The following is a 16,131-nucleotide window of genomic DNA, read 5'->3' as shown; positions in this document are numbered from 1 at the left end:
AAGTATGTTGTTATTATACATAATCAAAAACTTAAAACTGACACGAGAATAGGGGGGGAAACAGAACTGAAAGGAAAGAAAAGCAAATGAACGGGACTGTTTTCGTAACCACGTTGGTGGGTGGATGTTGAAGTGACATGAACAGAGTGTTGACTACATATTCTCAGACTTGGGGCATGGGCAAGGGGTCCCTGCAAACAGATCCTGAGCTCTTTTCCACGGGTTTACTTCTTATCATGGTATGGGTGAGTCAATTCTGAAATTGTTTTAGGTATATTATAGGATTGACCAAATAAGTGATTGGATTGATGTTAGAAACCATGGTTCTTACTCTGAAAGAATAAATACTGTATCTATAATATTATATGTTATACAAAGACCATATATAGTCTTCACCTATCTATCCATCTATCTGTCATGTGATTGGTCTTGCTACCAATTCATTTCAGTCTGTTGCCCAGGAGGAGAACTCTCTATTTGCTGCCTTAAGAAGTACATTGATTTCATCAGCTTTACTGATCCTGTTTCACTTTTGAATTGAAAGTCTTGGTTGCTCGCGATGCATTCTTAGGTTCTTGGAATTCTGGAGATGAAATTCCTCATCCTTTCTTTTCTAACATGTTGGAAAGGATTATCTGTTCCTGAAGAGTTAGTATCGTTCAAGGCTCTGTATCTCTGTCTACCTGGACAACAGTTTCTCTTTTCAGGGTCACCTGTGGTCTGAGTGGTGGAGAGGTTCCAACCAAGACAAATGCCTTCTTTACTTCTAGTAAAGGGCTACAACTCTCTGCAGCGGGAAAAAGAATTAAAATAACCATGCTAGCAGGGAAGTACTTTCGTGATAGCTGCACATTAATCAAGAAGTGTCTTCTCTAATAGTTAAATCGACTTCAGAAACCCATGTAAGTGAGAAACTGTGAGCACACAGCTCTCCAAAAGCCCTGTAGAATTTCATGGAAGATTGTCACTGTTTTAAACTAACGAGGTGTTAAATTTTGACATCCCTTCAGAATGAAAAGTATTAACTGATTCATTTCCCTCCCATAAAAATAGAAAGACTAATGACCAAACCAAGAGGGGATCCTTTTGCTTTTGCCCTCCACCAACGCCCACTCTACTGCATCGTGTTCGAGGCTTCAACTGATGCGTGTGAAGTGGCACAGGTGTGTTGGTGGCATGTGCACCATGGTGGATGGGCAGGTGGCTAAAGCTCCAGCCAAGGCACTGTGAGGCCCAAGACCAAACACTTACTCTGTCCTTGTTAGCTTTATCTGCATAACTCCTGTTTTTAAATCGGAGCACTTACCCAACAGAGAGATCTAAATGATTTTTTTAATTTGGAAATCCTACCGTGCCTTAGAATAATACATACGAAGTTTCACACAATGCGTGCCACACGGTGCTAGCAGTACACATGCCTTCATTCCACAGGGTATGCTGGCATTTTTGTCATTGTTAATTTTTCTTTCAAGTTCAATGCAGACCGTCACATTTGTCCCGGAGACTCCTGACACCAACATGAATGTCACACGTGTGGTCACTTACCAACAGCAAGGGGGAAGGTCTTCAGAGTAGGATGGGAAAAAAGTCAAAGTTTACAAACTCGGCCAAGAAACACATCTTCCTTTGTGTCCCTTGGGAGAGACTATTAAAGAAAAAAAAACTCACTAAAACTCATTGGTTTGTGCCCAAAAGGTAGTATTACACTCGCTATTGTTGCTTTGCTGGTTTTTCTTTTCCCCTGGACACCCTGGAGCATCGCCTCTTATTATCAGTATTCTTTTTACTCCACCTGCTTTCAAGATTTCATATATTTTTAGTTTTCTTTATTTTTTTAAGAGCTTGGCTGATTTTTTGTTGTTGTTGTTGTTGTTGTCTATCTTTCTGCCTTTGAATTTAGTCATAGAAACTGAGTTCTTAATAATATCTATGCTAATCATAAAAAGTGTATCATATTCAATTCTGTTTTCTTCCTGACAAAAATATTTCTCTAGAATTACTGATATTATAAAGTTGTAAGATTAGCAGCCTTGGAATATGGGTGTGTATGTGTGTGCGTGTGTGCACGTGTGTGCGTGTGTGAAATGCATGCGTATGTTCAATCTCTTGGCCTGTTTCAGATGATAATGGACATTATTAGTAGTAACGTGGCCAAAAGATATTCCTTGAAGAAGGAAGGACAGAATCGGGCAAGAGACGTGGAGTGTCCTACACTGGAAATCTGGTTCCCGGGGATTGATGGAGGCGGGCTCCGAGAGTGGGATTACAGAAAGGAGGAAAGATGAAATGAGGACACAGAGGAGAGCCACATGCAGTTCTGATTGATATAAACTTACATGAATGCAGACTCAAAATATTTGCTAAATTGTGATCATCCAGTAGTTAGGATGCATCCAGAGCCTGAGTGGAGTTGCAGCCCATGAGGAAATAGAGTCCCCTCTGTTCCGAAACTGGCATTGTCAGTTGTGCAAGCCCCGGGGAGACGGAACTTGTCCCTTGGCCATGGCTTCAGGGCGCAGGACAGTGTGACTCCATTGTGCATTGAGCTGGGGTTCATGACATGTCAGGGCCCGGACTTAGTCATGTGTCCACCCATTTACCAAATAAGATTACTCAACAGACATTTACGCTGTGCCTATTAAGTACCAGGCACTTCTCCATTGCAGGCTAAGAAACAGTGGCAGATTTTAGAGATATTCAAGGAGAAGCAAAGACGGTGTTTGATAGTTTGTTGGACGTAGGAGTGGGTGGTGGGGAGAAGGCTTGAGGGTGACTCTGGCTCACCCTGAGATAAACAGGCAGGTGACAATGCCATGCACGGAGGTGGACACCCCAAGGCAGGGGAGGTCACAGCCTGGTTTTGAGCCTGCTGAGGGGGAGATGCTGCTGGGATCTCCGGTGGACAATTCTCGTGGCCGTTTACAGACACCGGGCTGAAGCTCTGCACACAAAAGCAGCAGCTATGAGCATGTAAAGAGCAATTAAAGCCAAAAGTATGTATGTGTCTCCAAAAATGAGAAAGGGAAAGGCTCAGATGAAACTCTCCCAAAAAGTTTTTAAAAAGCACCCCCCCTCAAAGTAATAAATGGATGGGGAAAGAAAACCTTGTGGCGGAAGGTGGAGTGAAAAAGGTAGGAGGGAAACAGGAGAGCGCGGTGTTCAGGAAGACCAGGAAGAACGCACCGAGGAATAAAGGAGTGGGCGACCACCCAGCCAGTGAGGATCCCTTCTTGAAGGCCTCGGCTGTCATCGGTGACCTTGCCACGGAGGCAGAGCCTGCAGGTCGGGGCTCAGGGATGTGGGAAGGGACGCTGCCATAGCCGGATGCCTTGAGCGTAGATGGCGCTTTGGAGAAGCGTGCCTGAGAAATACAGTCGCAGCATCGTAGTCACCAGAGGCGAATGTGTTGCTATTGCTGTTGCTATTTTCTTTTTTCTGTTTCAGATGGTACAAAGAGAGCCTAAATCTGTCTGCTGGATGGTAAGCTACAGGAGAGCAGGAGCCATGTGTTTTATCCACCAGCTGCCGACGGCAGCCTCACCGACCACAGTGCCCGCCCGACATAAAGCGGGCGGTCCGTAAATACTTGCTGCGTGACGGATACGTGAACAGGCACGGACAAAGGAGGTGGATGTACAGGAGGAAGGGCTCGCTGCCCAAACTAGCACATGGCCAGCTTGCTGTGGCATGGTCTGGTCTACTCTGAATTATCCAGGTATGTTGCAGACGAGGAAACCCTGTGTGGGGGGGGCAAGGGTGCTCTCCAATCCGGTCCTCGTTGGCCACAAGTTCACCAGGCAGATCTGCAAATAACTGAAGCTCATGGCTCGCTCACCGAAGCAAGTCCCTGCAGGCCGAGTTGTGTTGTTGTATAGATATTTTCCTGTTTCGTGTCCTTGATACATTTTCATTTTCCACTTTATTTGTATGATGCCCTGTATTGTTCTGTTCTGCCTCTCTTTCTTGCTCTAACCAAATCCAGCGGACTCGCTCTTAACCCCGTCTGCAGGGCGCCCTGGGCCCGCCCCACGCTGGCCTTTCGCCCTTTTGTGGTGAGGATGGTCCCGCAGCACTAACCAGCACAGGCTCCTCTAGAATCCAGCCGTGCACGTGTTTGCAAAGAGTCTCTGCTGACAGAATTGCAGGAAAGGGAAACTTAGAAGTTTAGGCGTTTGTTTCCTGTCAACTTCTAAGCTCAGCTTTGGGCTCCGTGCTGGGCCGGAGGGTTCTACCTTTCAATGCTAGGAATCTCTTTCTGGCAGGCTTCCTCAGGACTGCCGCACGCTTCCTGCTCCCTCGACGGCAGGAAGCGCTGCGAAGGAACCGGCCCCGCGCTCTTTCAGGGCCTCTGCTCCCCTCCAGAGTGAGGGGGTGCTCTTGCCAGTAGCAGCTGGAAACCGAACACAGGGAATGAGCCCCACCCGACAGTAGTTGCCTGGCACACACACACACACACACACACACTCACACACACTCACACACGCACACACACTCACACACACACTCACACACACGCACACACTCACACTCACACACACGCACACACACTCACACACATGCACACACACTCACACACACATTCACACACACTCATGCACACACAGTCACACACATGCACACATTCACACACACTCACACACACTCACACACACAACACTCACACACTCACATACGCACACTCACAGACACTCACACACACACTCACACACACTCACACACACACTCACACACAACACTCACACACAGGTTCACACACACTCACACACACACTCACACACACACTCACACACACACAGGGGTGGGGGGGCACTCTGGGATTCCAAGCACACACAGCTCTCATGGCCAGAACACAGAATGAAGACTACCTGGACCACAGTGAGTCCGGCTTTTCCAGAGGCAGTATGATGTAAGAATATAGGCTGTGTGTGAGTCATGCCTCAGAAATTCGGCTGAGTAACTTCGGACAAGTTATTTAAACTTTATGAATCTCGAATGGCGCATTTGATGGCGAGGTCCTGATGGCCGTGGAAGGGATGAAGTGAAGGGCGTCATTAAAAGCTTAGCTCAGTGGCTGCATGCCACGAAACACCCTCCGTCGGGAATAGCGATTGTAAATCACCCTGCTTTGCTAAAGGAAATGGTGACGCTTTAAGAGTGGAAAAGATTCATCCTGAGGACGGAAAGGGTCACGCTATTTGAGGCAACTCTGCAGGGAAAGCCGTGGAGAACAGGATCTCTGTTGAGTTATTGATCTGCACAGCACGCCGGGGAGCACACTGGACCCTGTCAATAACGGTTTGATTCAACTCAGCATATTTTTAGCACCTTCCATGTAGAACAAGGATACCATTTGGGTAGAATTGAGGTCAAAGTTTTTCTCTGTATGTACTTATCCAACTATAAGAAACTTCGGACTTTTTCCTTCCGACACAAGCATCGGGGTTTTCAGTTGCATTTTTGGCCCCTGATCTACGGGTAGATGTTTGGTGCTGTGTGGACAGAGGCTCAGGGCTCCTTAAATGCACGAAAAGCAAGGCAAACAGCTTAGGACAGGGAGTGACGCTTTGTTTGTCTAGCGCCTGTGACATTGACACTAATCCTAAGTCCAGCTCACTTGAAGATGGAGCTGTGAGCTGCACAGTCCCGCTGCAGACGGGGGACGTTGTGCGGCAGTCACAAACCCTTACCATCAGCTGAGCTCACACCCTTGAAAACGCCGGGAACAAGGACAGCCGGCGTGAACCCGGAGCGCTGACGTCGGCGAGGAGCGTGGAGAACAATGTGCACATATAGAATAAAAATACCCACTTGCTGGCTGTGTATCCGTGTGCTCAAAAGCCCCTCAGACTCGGTTGACATTCAATGCTGAGCAATGATCTCGATGCACGCGGGTTTCGACATTGCCCTGTTATTTTCCTTTCGTTCCCCCTCTTTCCCTCTCACTCTCCCCCCTCCCGGTTTACAAAGCTCTGAACCACACCGGACGTGAGAAGGCGACCCGAGGCTCACCTGGGTGACCTGTGGGAGCCCAACCTAGGAACCGGGTGGGGTGCGTGCGTGAGCCCGGGCTGTGAACGCGGGTCCGGATGCCCCAGAACGTTCCCTGCAGACGGCCCCTGAGCATGAAACGAAAGCGGCCCTTGGGCAGAAGGAACACAAGACGGACTGGGAACAGGCCCATGGTGGCCTGGCCGGGCAGGCTGGCCGAGGGCAGTGCCGTGCTCGCCCAGAAATGCCGGGAAAGCCGGCCTGCCTGCAGCCTCGGGGCCCACATGGGGCCCACACGGGGAAAATTGCTGGGAACCAGCAATTTGTTCATGCCCAGGTAATCTCCTAGGTCTTCTTGAGCAGAAAAACTTAATTTTAAACACACAGGCTTTACTGACTCTCTGGAATAAATAACTAGTGTCTGCTAGCTTGCACTGTAGCTTTAAAGTAATTGGTGAAAATCTCAAGTGAAGTCGCCCATTTAGAGAGGAAATCGAAATGGGGTGACTTGATTTAACCTTATTTTAGAGAGTGTGGGGGTCATATGACAAAAGGACATTATTTCTGCGACTTTTGAGACTTTCTTTTACTAGCTTCCTCTGTTACTATCTAAGCCTGCTGCACGTGCCTTTACATCTCTAACATGCCTACGTGTCTATGTGTGTGCTAATTTTACAGGTTGATTCACATGTATGCACTTACCATTTATACATACACACATTGATAATCTTCAAATTCAGATGCCAAGTCTAAAACACAAGCTGAGCCAGCAATGGTTGACACCTAAGTCCTGCTTAGTCCATGCAGATCCCTCACCTGCCCTTGGCTCCACCTGAGTGCAGACCACCTGACCCCTCCAACCCCCCGCAACCCCCACCCGCCGTCCCCATCCTCTCCCCTCTCGCCCTCCTATCCGGTCTCCACACAGAACTAGAGTGGTCTTCTGAAAAATGTGACAAATCATGATATTCCCTTATTTTAAGCCCTCCAATGAGAAGAAATCTACAGATTAAAAGAGACAAGAAAATCTCCACCCGTTACAATATGGAAACCTTATTTGGATCCTGATTTGAATAAAATAAAAATTATGCACACATTCAACTTGTAGACACGTAAACAACATTTGAGCATGTTAATCTGCTGCTCTTAAGAAATTATTCTCCAATGCTCAGATGGGCCACACGGTGGATATCTACGGGGGAGCCGGACGACACCCAGAGTTTGCATTAAATCCGGGCGGGTGGTGTGGCCCGAGTGGGGCCTGGGGGAAGCCAGGAGGGCCTCCAGCGGAAGACTGCTGGGCTGGCCATGCCTGTGGGAGATCCGAGATACTCTTCTCCACGTTTTCGAGGACGTTTGAAATCAACCGTATTCTTAAAACAAAGGAGTAGGTGGAGGAAGCCAGCCCTGTGCTGACTCGGCCCTGCACTTTGCATGAAGCCCAGGGCTGGCGGCAACTCCACCCCGTCCCGGGCCATTGACGTGGTCCTGTGGGCGGTGAGGGGGCCCGCACTCAGGTGCAACCCCAGAGAGGGGGAATGAGAGCGGGTACGGGACAGGTGACATCCCACCTGCCTGTGCCCTGCGGCTGCACATGGGCTTCCTCTCTCCTGGCTCCAGACTGCCTTCCCCTTCCCTGGGCCCAGAGCAGGGATTCTCCAGGTGGTCACAGGGTGGGTCCCTCACATCAGTGGGGCCTCAGATCCAAGGTCACCTGCCCAGAGGTTCCCGAGGGCCTCCCCGCCCAGTCACGGAGAGAGCTCTGGCCTGCCTCCCACCGCCCTGCTTCCTCTCCTCCCAGCCCTGCTTCTGTGTCTTGCTGATGGCAGTGGGGCGCTGGGACCTGCCCTGACTTCCCACCCCAGGGCCTAGAATAGAGCCTGGCACGTCCGGTAAATATTTGTTGAATGAGTAAATAAATGTCATGATCCCAGCGACAACACAAAACCCATTCCTGCGCGTGGTGAACCTTTCCTTTTCCTCTCTTTTCAAAATTAGATTGACAGGGGCAGAAAGAAAGCATCAATTATTGTCTCTCTTCCCCACCCTGACTGTCTCTGAAAATGCCGGTGGGAGACAAAAGTAAGAGGAGACTAAATGTGCACCGTGTCTTCTAAGGACAGACTCCTGTTAGCGACAGTGCTGCAGAAAGTGGACAAATGGAGAAAAATTCTTTCCAGAAATTTTTTTTTTGCCTACTTTCCTCCCTTCTTGACTCTCTCTATAAGGAGCTGGTATAGCTGTGATTCAAAAACTCCAATCCAGTTGCAAATAAACTGATAATTCGTTAGGGAATAGACCTTAAGTAGTGAAAATAGATTTTTTTTTTTTCCCCTGCTCATCTCAAAAGACTTTCACTGTTTTTCTGTTGTTCTCCCAGCTCCATAATTCTTTGCTCCGGCTGCGGCCCCTTCACCTTCTCCCCAGGTGGTCCTTTGTGTTAACAGCAGGTCATAGCAGAGCAGTTGCTTTTGATGTTCTACCAAATGCCATTACACACAAAACATATATGTTACCACAATTTTATGTCTGGTCAGCCAGAAGCACACCACATGTTTTGCCTAAGGGGAGAGAGCCGTGGAAACCAGGGGGTTAAACTCATTTTTAATTTGCCCACAGATGGATGCACCCGGTTTTTCCTTTATCTGAGCAGCCTGCATCCATAGGACTGCAATAACAAATATTCAGGAAGCTGCATTCACTGTGAAATTTAACAAAGGGAATTAGCCACAGTATGTGAACAGTAACTTTAAATAGCAGAAGCGACAAAGAGAACAGTGGCTGATAAAAGACAACTAGTAATTACAATATTAGTACCCTTTCCATATTAAGTTTCCAAACTGTATTAAAAGGTTGCTCGCAATTCCACCCTTCCTTTCTCCCATCAAAATAGAGCAAAATAAAATATAATAGAGACAAATTGCTTTTCTGGATCATTTTTACAAAGCAGTGAAATCAGCGTGAAATATTCTTATACCCAATGCACTTTCTACTTATAAAAATTAATTTTAAAATATATTTTTTAAAAATTTGGAAATATTTTTATGGAGATTCCTTTACCCACGCCAGTCTCCAGGGAGGAAGAGTAACAAACCTAATTTTTATCAGCCTTCATCCAGGAGGAATGGACTATAGCTTCTCTCTTTAATATTTAATCTAAACTTTATTAATTTTTTTAAAAAATAAAAAGATCCTGCGTCTAATTTATGCTTACCTCCAGGACTAAGGCGCGGCTCGTGTGATGTGAGGCCCACATCAAAGGCCCCATTATCTTGAGCTTTCTTTACCATTGTTTTACTACAGCCATATATATATTTTTTCTTTTTTAGCTTTAAAAAGCATTGATCTGAAGCGAGCGCCCACGCTGAGCTGTCTCTCGTGCCCGCGCACTGTGGACGGGAGGCTGAGAAGCAGCCAGGTTCCTGTCCCTGAAGCCACGTACCTAGGAGTCCAGGGCCACCACCATTCTCCTTCCGGCCAGGCAGCTGGGGGGAAGGTAGGAAGGGGACCCAGAGAACGGTTTCCATACGAGCAGCTTTCAGAACAAGGAGTGCTGGGTCTCTCTCCCAAAGTTCCACTCATACTTGATTATGCTCACCTGGTGAACTGTTTTCACTCTTAGCTAAACATTTCCAGAAGGCCCAGAGTAGTCACGTGAGTGTCCCCGCAGTACAATAGGTGGGATGAAAATCAATAAGGAGCTGGGGCTGCTTAGAAAATTAACCACTCAATGGGAGACCCGGTGGATCCGCCACCTCCAGAGGCCTGCTAAGGGGAAGCTGAAGTGGACTTCGTATGGTTGTAGAAGGGCAGGACTAAGATCGACTGGTAGAAGTGGCATGATGACATGTTATAGCCTAACATAGGAACTTCTTGCAATTAGCCAGATCTGTTCAATAAAGGAAATAGGTTCCAAAGTCCAAATAGGGCTCCAACGTCAGGGGCTGATGCCATCGCCAGGTATGCCACGGAAGGCCTCAGTGCATGGGACCTGTCCCGATACCAGCCGGCCACAGGGCAGGGGTTGCTGTTCGTCCACAGAAATCCAGCCTTTCCTGACCCCGGTCAAACGTTGTCACTGGGAGAATGGCACACAGTGGGGGGCTTGTCACCTGTTCTGACCATTAGAATATGATGTCGTTTCTGTGCCACGGTGGTTAGGGAGCCAGTGGGTCACGGTCACCCTTGCTCCCCCTGTCTGCGGTTGGATGCTGAGGACTTGAGGCCCTCCGTGGAGGGTGCAGTCACAGGAGGGAGGGAGGCTCAGGCCTTGGACGTTGCCCACAGGCCAAGAGCACATGCGCTGACTGCTACATACGCCAGCAGGAAGCCGGTGAGTTCCGGGGATTTCCTTACTTTTTACAGCGGCTCCCTTTATCCCACCTAATATCCAGTAAGTTTTCTTCCAACTGGAAAGAGACTCTTGATTCTAGGTAAATACGGGTTATTTCTGGAGTTTGTGGATTTCATAGGAATTCTAGAAATTTCTCTCTTCAGGCATTGATTCCCCTAGGACAAATGGTTAGGAATCTGTTTTGTTTCAACCCTAGTTAAGAGCCCCTGTCCTGGGGAGTTTTAGCCAGACCTTCTCCAACAGTGAAGGGGGGAGATGTCATTCAGCAGGTGAATAGTTCTTCCTTCCCTCCCTTCTCAGTCACGTTTAGGGTAGCATGTAGTTCGCAGGCAGTTTGGGGGAAACTCAATCCCAAACTATTTCTGCTGGGGAAAAAATGGAGTCACAGGCAACTGGAGTCAAAAGTGACTCTGAGTGGGATGAAGATGGTAATTTAGCTATTGGGCCAGGCACAGGTACATTATTAGCCCAAAGCCAGAAACCGGGACTTTTCCTGAAGGACAACTCAGAATATCCGCCTCCTTAGGCTTGCTAAGGCACCCTCGGGGGTGGTCTTTGAGATGGGTTTCTTCTGTGCCCACGTCAGTCTTTCTCCTCTCTAAAGGATACTTGATTTCCATGGACCTGGGAAGGTTACAAGCATGCTCGGGACCGAAATAGCTCCAATTGTGAAAGAGTGTAACCTTGGGAAAACGGTCACATCATCGCACTACGCTCTGCGGCCGCTACGTACTGTGTGTTGAAGTTGTTTGGGCTGCAAACGTGGGTCTTCTTTTGCAGAGTAGGGCCTGAGGCAGCAAGAGGTTAATCCTCTGTCAGGGGCCGTGTCAACCCACGGCAAAACCCAGCTCAGAAGCAGACGTGTTTATTTCCCTTTGCTGCGCTCAGTTGGACTCAGAGAATGTTATTGCTAAAAGATCAAACCTTCATCTCAAGCCAAATTCCTACAGAGGGAGGGGAAGGGATGGACAAGCGGCTTGTTTTTCTGTTGTGTGCCTCGTCTAATCTGTGCGTGCCAGGGATGCCTATTACAACAGGACTGGTCATGGATTTTTTTTTGCATCCCAAGTGGCATGGGAGGGTCCTTATGAAAATCCCAAGAAGGAGCAGGATTCTCCCCGCCCAAGGTTACTATCTGGGGCTCCAGCTCTCTTGCTCCTTTCACTCTGGGAGGGGAGGATCTGCCGGCTCTGGCAATGGATGCTGTCTGTCAAGGACACAAAGTATTGGTGTCTTTCTCAGGTGGGGGAGGGAGGGCTCTGTCACGCCGGGAAGCAGCAGAGTAACTCATTTGGGGCCGTAGTGAGTCGATACTGTCAATATGGTTTTGAGTTTACATGCAGCTTTAGGAGAGACGGCTATAGTGCATAATTAAAGCTTCCGAAATCACGCCAGCACTCTCTCCTCTCACAGGTGCGAGGGGGACAGGGGCCCAGTTGCTGCACTTCCCGGGCTAACGGGCCAACGTTCTGTGGCCTGGTGACTCCTGCCTGCAGCTCCGACCAGAGGCACTGCAAATGCGGACGCGTGTGATTAAAAGGCCGTCTGTATTGAGTGCTGCCTGCTCTTGCCTGGAGAAGCCCAGAAATTCAGAATTTGTCATTTGCAAGCGGCCCAGTGGTGGATGCATTATTGAGCGCAAAGTCACTCACTGCTCTGTGACCACTGCCTTGGTCTGTTCCCTAAAGGCACCTCCGCCTTCGTGAGCAGGGTCCTGGGGGCCTGGCAGCCAGCTGGGGGTGCGGCTCGGAGCGTGGCCAGGTGTGGCTCTGTGTGGCTGCCCTGCCCTGCGGCCGCAGGTCAGGAAGGAGCCGGAGCCCCCGAGGGCGCCTCTCTCTCGACCAGGTCTAAAGAGGACGTGGAGGTGGCCCGGCCGTGCTGGGTGTGAATGTGCCAACAGTGTGACCGCCACTGGGGCAGCGGTTCATTTCCTCCTCGCAGGCCGTGGCCCTGAGAACCCATGGCTGCCCACGCCCCTGGCTCCCCCTAGTGGCCGTGGGACCCCACCCAGAATCTTGCTTCCTAACTCCCCGGTGTGCCTGAGGACAAACCTCTTTCCTGCAGTCTCCTCGGGTCCCGGCGGCCCTGGGGATGGCCTGTTAGGCACCAGCGTCGTCTTCTGTCCCAAAGACGCAGCCCGCCAGGGTCTTGCTCTCCTCTGCCTTCAAGTCCAGTCCCTGCCGGGGACCTGGCCCCCCGGTCCCTGGCTGTGGGGACTGCAGTCTCGGTTCTGGCTTGACCCAGGTGTCTGGATGTCTCAGGGAAAGGACATCTCTTGTACCAGGGCTGGCGCCAGCACTCGAGGCCTCCCCACCTCTGGTCTTTGGCATTCGGGGTTAATCTTACCTTGATGCTCCAAACCCTGTCGCAACAAATTTCAATCCACATCGTCCTCAAACAGCCACAAGAAACACTACCACCACCGCCGGTGAAGTGAACTAAAACAACAGCATCAGTCCCAACGCTGAGCAAAGAATATTGGGGTTTCTGAGCTACCTTATTTTTTTTTTTTTTGCTGAAAATTAGGGAGTTCTTAATTTTACTTTTTTTCTCTTGAATTTTTTTCATTCGTTTATTTATCTTTAATCAAAGAAACAGGGATGTTCTCACACTCTTGAGACCTGACTTCGGGAATCTTCCTTAAGTTAGGTGGGCTGGGAGCACACTGGGCGGGTCAGGGTTTGAGCTGCCGTCCGCCCGGTTGGTCTGGGCCTGGCGCTGCGGTCTGCTCGCCCCGTGGGCTTCAGCAAGTCGCCGAACATCTGTTCCTCATCCGCAAAGCGCACCTGCCTGAGAGTTCCTGTGAGAATCCTCCGAGATTACACCTGGAGCTGCCTAGACGGGCACCTGACATTCGGTAAGTATGAGCCGTCGTTATTGGAGTTAAGAGAGCACCCAACACTTGTGCACCTCTGGGAGCCTTCGCTCCGGCACACTCCTGCTTCAAGATGTCGCCGAAGTCAAACTAGTTTGATTTTAGAAATTTAGGGAAAAGGGGGCACGATCTGGCAGGGACCTTCCTCGCCACACGCCACATCACAGGGTGCGTTTGTGGCTGATGCAACGGCTGGAAACCAGAGGCCTCAGAGAGTCGGGTGTCTTCAGAGTGGTGTCATGGGACGTGCTTTATTTGTGGACTGCTGATTAAATTCTGACCCAAGTTATCTTAGGATGGCTTTTAAGCGGCCCGCGTGAGATGCCTTTCAGGCTCAGGCCCAGTTCCTAGGGGACAGGTGTCCACCCGAGAATGTTGGCCGTGGTCTTGGAAACTTTTGTGGGTCCTAAAGATCCCCAGACCCAGGGACGGGTCTACCGGGCGGTGGTCTCAGATCTGAAAGTAAGGAAACCCGGCTATGAATAGTTGGGTGGGAAAAGCACTCAGTGATGGTTTCTGAAGCTTGCCAATCTCCAACGCTGTGTAAAAAATTAAATATGATGGCGGAGGGATGGGGAGTCAATGCCTTAAGTAGAAAGTGTGACGCTGAACTGGGTGCTGGCGATGGCAAGCTGCATATTCAGCTCGCCCACCTGAAGCCAGCCTCTCGGAGCCCGCAGCCCCAGGGGCAGAGTGCAGAAGCTCCCGCAGCCTTCCTGAGTCCCTCGGTCCAGGGCCCCGGTGACGGCCGCGCGTTCCCTCGCCTGTGCCGACCCCACCGCTCTTCCTGGGTTGGTCCCACCCGCTTCATCTCTGAATGCTGAGGCCACACACTTTCCCGTGAGGCGAACATGCCAGCCTCTCATTTTCAGGGAGATTAATGTAAAGAGAAGTCAGCCTTGGAGGACATTGCTTCTCGATTTGTCTGAAGGGGAAGCGCACCTTGTCCGGTGCTTACGAGACGGGGTGTTCCAGTTGTTTCCGGAAGGCCTTGCCTTGCCGTTCCCCTTTGCCTTCTTTAAAACAAGGAAGCTCGCCGGGAAGAATGCAGCATGTGCCAGTGACTTTTCTGTTTCTTTCGACTCCCATCTCTGATGTTGACAGGGACCCACATATATTTAAAGTGAAGCCAGTTCGGGGGACGGGCGGTGAACTCCAGACTTTATGAATAATCCCCACTGGCAAACCGGTGGGCTCCGTGCAGCACAAGCGAAGAAGGCTCTCAGGGAGGAGCTTCAAATTGAGCCCTCTCCTCCGCCGACAGCCGTGGGAGATGGGGCCTGCGAGCGTGTGTGCGGCCGCCTTCCTCGTCCGGGGCAGGGCACCCCTCTTTCCGAGGGAGGGGAGGCTCCTGCGAGCTGCGGGAGGACGCGTTCGCAGCACTTTCTCTTTTGCTTCTCTTTTCTGGGAGCTTATCACTGCGGTTGCCATTGGCTTCAAGTACAGCTGGGGCTGAGTTGCCCAATAATCGTGGCACTTCTCAGGCACTTTGCCACCCAACTATGGAACTGCGGCGGCAGAAACACCTCATGAGATAGCATGAAAACGTGTGACGTGCCATGAACACACAGAAAGGGACTGCCAGGAAGCTGTGCTAATCACCGCTTTGATGTCGCCCGAACTACTGTATTTTTTAAGGCCTCATGTTTCTGACTGCTTGTTTTGACTCAGCTGCCGCTGCTGCTCGAGTGAAAGGTTGGATCCAGTTCTCCACCTCTTCTCCCCTTCTCGGTGACAGCTGTTGTCCCTTGACTCACAGGAAAACCATTTCCCCACCCTTCCCCCCCGGCCTCCCAGCCTTTTCCTGGCAGGAGTCCTGCGAGCCTCACTCCCGTCCCTGCCCTGGGGTGGCCGAGGGCGAGGACGGCTGCTCGGCCCGCGTCCAGGCGCTGCCAAGGTTCCTGTGTCATTTGCCAGCCGGGTCCCAGGACTCTGCTGCAACATCCTATTTTTAATCTCGGGTCACCTGGCCTCCTCCTAGCGGGCGAGTCATGCCGGGAAGCGGAGGTGGGGCCCTGCCTTGTGTAACAAGGGGAATAAACCACTCGCTGGATGGAAAGCGTCCGATCCCCCAGTTTTAGGACGACAGGGCGGTCCGGCTTCACCTGCACCCTGTCACTCCACTCTAAAAAACAAAATAAAGTCCCAACCCTGAATTGCTACTGCTGAGTCTGAACGTGCTTAGGTTTGATGAAAGCTCAATGCCTTCCGTGATCTTAAGGTTGTCTGCATGTCACAGAGCACAGGCGACTGCCAGAGGCTGTCTCCTCTTTGTACCTGACCCCGACTGCCGTCAAACGTGACTGGGCGTCCCCAACACCCGGCCGGGCAGGCTCTGCTCCCGCGACCGCGCGCGCCCCCTGGTGGGCGGAAGAGCTTTGACAGACTTCTTTTTCTTTTTCCTTTATTTTTATTATTATTATTATTTTTTTAAAAAAGAATTACATTATCAAACTTTTCTTAATCTTTGTTTTCCTCTAACCCCTGGAGTTCTTAGTTTGAAGATGAGTGTGGGAGAGAAAGTAGGGGTGGTTTTATCTTCACCAGATTAAAGCCCCAACCCGGCTACCCATGTCCCCTCCAGCCTGGATGTTGAAAACCTCTCTTTAATGGTCTCTTTGCTTTCAGGATTCTGTACCCTGCCCTTGATTTAGCTGTGTCAAAATTAAACTAAATTTTCTTAAGACGCTTTTTTTTGTTTGTTTGTTTTCGTCCCTGCTTTGTTCAGAAAATGTTAAAACTGCTCTCTGCATACAATTTAAAGGCTGAGCTCTTCATACGCTAGGTTAGGTTCTAGGTCCTTCTGGGATCTTTGTAATCCAGTTCCTCCTCTCCCCAAAGCCCCTCTGTCCGGCTCACGCTAGCTCTTAGCTGCCCGGCGGCCCCTTGTGGAGGCTCCCACCTACCTCCCTGG

General features: G+C 50.1%; 1 long non-coding RNA gene across 1 annotated transcript; it reads left to right on the top strand.

The window, feature by feature from the left end:
* The first annotated feature begins 2,628 nt into the window (after window positions 1-2,628).
* Window positions 2,629-15,882, top strand: LOC142870871 (uncharacterized). Its single transcript, XR_012919197.1, has 3 exons — window positions 2,629-2,993; window positions 3,445-3,715; window positions 15,802-15,882. It is a non-coding gene; the product is annotated as an uncharacterized LOC142870871 (long non-coding RNA).
* The last annotated feature ends 249 nt before the right edge of the window (window positions 15,883-16,131 follow it).

This window comes from Microcebus murinus, chromosome 5 (genome assembly GCF_040939455.1).
Source record: "Microcebus murinus isolate Inina chromosome 5, M.murinus_Inina_mat1.0, whole genome shotgun sequence".
NCBI lineage: Eukaryota > Metazoa > Chordata > Mammalia > Primates > Cheirogaleidae > Microcebus > Microcebus murinus.
This window is presented reverse-complemented; position numbering and strand designations above follow the sequence as displayed.